Source organism: Cynara cardunculus (assembly GCF_001531365.2).
Source record: "Cynara cardunculus var. scolymus isolate 2C chromosome LG 9, CcrdV1, whole genome shotgun sequence".
Classification (NCBI taxonomy): Eukaryota; Viridiplantae; Streptophyta; class Magnoliopsida; order Asterales; family Asteraceae; genus Cynara; species Cynara cardunculus.
In genome coordinates, this window is record NC_037536.1 from 7,818,396 (window position 1) to 7,822,585 (window position 4,190).

A 4,190-nucleotide genomic window follows, 5' to 3' on the forward strand; every position below is an offset into this window, starting at 1 on the left:
TTATGGATTTAATATTGAAAAGACCCTTTGTTTCTAATAAATACTTGTCCATAGACTAGTTGTGAAAGTAGTAGATCATTGACTTGGATAATTCTTTGACGCTTTATTGAATGGACTATTCTTGGAAAAGACTTTGGAGTTGACTTTGTCTTCTTCTAAAGAATCAACATTATATATACTATGTGGTGTTTAGGATTGCTTATGAAAACAACTTATTGACTTATTTTAGTGTGGTACCGATAATGAACAGTTATTAGTGTTGGGATGGGGGAAAAAAGAAAAAGGTTTATATCGGTGCCAAACCGGTAATAAGAGTTTTTTATAAGTTACTCCCCTTTAACTTATCAGTTCAACTTATTAGGTTTGAAAGCCAATTTACCTTTTTAACCTCATACGCTCCTTCCTTTAACTAGTTCATACGTCTCCTTATGAGAAAAATGAGACATTTCAATCATGATTTAGCAGGGGCAATTACACAATGCAAGGTATGCTTCAGAAGGCGTAGTTCATTCTGAGAGGTTTCCTATGCTGTCTCTCCTTAGAAAGATTAGGTGATAGGATACGCCGACCTTTAGTTAGAAAGAGCGGTGACCCCTATCAATTTGCGTTTGCTGCTAGCCTCTCTTTTGCCTTTTTAGGTTTCCCATGCCTTGAAGAGGTTAGAGAGGAATAACGAAGCAGAAAGACGACCGTACGAGGTATTTTTGCACGTGTTTAGAGTTTAGTATTTAGCAACCAGTTCATACATATTCTTCAGAAATTAAAATCGAACCAGTTCATACGTCTTCTTCTGAAATCGAAATTGAACCAGTTCCTACATCTCCTTCCTTTAACCAGTTCATACATATTCTTCAGAAATCGAAATCGAACCAGTTCAAACGTTTTTTTTTCAGAAATCAAAATCAAACCAGTTCATACGTCTCCTTCCTTTAACCAGTTCAACGTCTTGTTCAAAAATCGAAATCGAACCAGTTCATATGACTTGTTCAGAAACCGAAATCGAACCAGTTCATACGTCTCCTTCGTTTAACCAATTCATACATCTTCTTTAGAAATCGAACCAGTTCCAGAAATCGAACCAAATTTCTTGCTGTGATTTCTTCTCCATCAACAGAAACCGATCGAGACCTTCACCTACAAAGATCAAAATCGCACCTTCGATTGAAACCTTCACCTACAAAAATCAATCGAAACCTTCACCTACAGAAATCAAAATTGAACATTCTATTGAAACCTTCAACTAGTTCCTACAGAAATTGAAAAAGGTTTAGGGTTTTTACTTTAAGATTACTTTCTGAAAAGGGTTTAGGGTTCTTCCTCACATAAGTGACCTTCGACAATAGTTCCTCCTTTCTCATGTCTTTTTTGGTCATTTTACATGTATAAGAAAAATTTGCCAAACACTAAAAAACAACTTATTATCTTATTACAATTTGGTACCGCCATAAGCTAATCCAAACACTATTTATAAAACTTCGGTTTGACACCACTTAATTTAATAAGCACTTTTACCAAAAAAAAACATAAGTTGTTTTAAATAAGCAATCCCAAACACCCTTTAAATCACCAATTGCTTTCTCTCCATCCATTGTTCTTCTCATTTTGTCAATTACATGCATTTCATGAGCAAAGGCTTTACTTTTAATATTCGACAAAAAACAGACCATTTACTAAAATCTAAGATGGACTAAATTCCATATTTTGTTTTATTACAAGTAAAAATACAAATCAATTTCCATATAACTACAATATAGAAACACACATATATAGGGAACATTTAAGTAAGAATCACAAGTATTTTTGGGACCTAGGGAACTGATCTAGGTTGTCCAAGCTTTATGATCAACGATTCAGAGAAACCGGTGGCAATTCTGCAAGTTAAATGAAGATTGAATGGAGGGTTATGAATTCATTAAATATATTAGGGGTAAATTTGGAATCAAACAAAATTAAAAGTTGCAATCCACAAGTTTTCTTAGGGTGACAATTTTGTATTAGATCAAACCAACAAACAACTGTACTAACCATATCAATTAAAATGGTACGAATTTAATCGGTATCAATTATAGTCGGTTGGTAGTACCGTATCACATATGAAAACTTGGTTGGTATACGGTATTGGAAGTCCGTATGACAATAGTACAATGGTACCAACTTATTTAATTATTTATTAGTTTTTGTATTTTTGATGTACTGGATATTAGATATCGCAACTTTAACTTGTTTAGGAAATTTGAATGTTTGCAAATTTTATTCCATACAGTTAAAAACACTTAAACATGACATGTTTTACCAACTAACTCGAAATATGACTCTAAATTTGAACGAAAGTGCAAGTTTTCATATACATAATTTGAAGTTGGTATAAAACTAGTACCTACATGTACCAATTAAATTGATACCAAAAATTATTGGTTGATACATGGTATGAGATTTTACATATCAGTTATAATTAATTGATACACGGTATTGAAAAAAAAAAAAACTTTGTGCCATATCAAATCCATCCCTTCTATTTTTATTTATTTTCTTTCTTTAAACTAAATAAAATACCACCTTTTAAAAAAAATTATATTATATATAATTATTATTTTAATTAAAAAATATAATAAAATTGAACACTATGTCATCTTTAATTTGATGCCCGTATCCACATATTTTTTTAACTTTTTTATCGGCTTTATTTTATTCTCATTATATATATATATATATATATATATATATATATAATATTCATTGATAAATATACACTATCTTAATGACATCCAGTGATTAAACTTCAACTTATGTAAGGTTAAATGCAAATTGGTTTTTACAGTTTACATAAATTAACGAGTAAAGATCTGAAATTTTATTGTAACGCTTTCACTATGTTTTCATTTTCATAACAAATATAAATGCCGTTAATTAGAGTGCCATAAGTAAGGGGTATTTTGTCCATTAACCATTCATCTCTCTCCACATTCATTTTTATAACACATTTGGTCTCTCAGTCTACTCTCATTTTTATAACATAATCGGTCCCTCCCTTGACTTTGATTTTAATAATGGATTAAGTCCCTTCCATTAATTAATAAGACTTGGCCGGAAAAACATATATCTTCTAAATATAATGCATAAAATAACTAAATACAACACCCAAACATGTATTCTTTGGTCTGTAGTACCCCCCAAATTTGACGATTCACCCGAAGTGAATTGTATTAGAATCAAATGCAAAAACAAAAATCTTTCGTGTTATTGTACGGTTGGAAGCAAAATTAATTGTTTGTGTGAATTATACCGTGCAATACAAGATGTCTAAAGTTTTATGTGCCACTTACTGATACTTGAGTGTAACCAAGAATAACCATCAAAGATACAACACATTCAAACAATTAACAAGCACGAGACTAAGTATTGCAGTATGAGTTTATAAAATTGTTTCGATGATTATTCACCCTGTAATAGCAAACAAAGAGATTTCTCACTATACCTCAAGTTCTAACCCTCATTTTGGTGTTTTGAAAATGTGCATTGCAGGTTGGACACAACCAGAGGATAAGGGGAAGGGGAAGTTGTGAAGAGTTATATATGCTTGCATGAGATGTTAGGATAACATGTTATATTTTGTATTTGAATACTTGATATGTGTATAAGTTTTGAATAAGAATTTTGTAGCTACTTTGTAAAATAGTTTTTATAGATATTGAAACCGGATGTGTAAATTATATTTCTTAATATATAAAAATATATGTTAATATTTAAATATGATCTTTGGGTGTTACATCTAAGACGGCAGAAGGACGTAACAAAATTGTTGGTTTATACAGACATGAATAATTTCATATTAGTTACTAATGGAATGACGCAACATGCTATTAAAATTAAACTACAAAAAAAATTAATACCTACTCATTAAAACAAGAATGAAACTAACAATTTAATGTAACTCCTTTATTTATGACACAATTTTGTTGGTTCTATAAATTTTAAATCACATTAAATACTTCAATTTTTTATTACGGTTGTTGGGTTGAGGAAGAGTAATAGACCACTATTGTTGTAATGACATATGATGTAGCTATTAAGACTGAAAAGCAGTAAACTTGTAATTACATGGCTAGGTTGGAGTAACATTGCCATGATCGATAATTATAATGATCACTACTAAACAAACCAACTTTTACGACAGAAAAATCCGTCGAAAA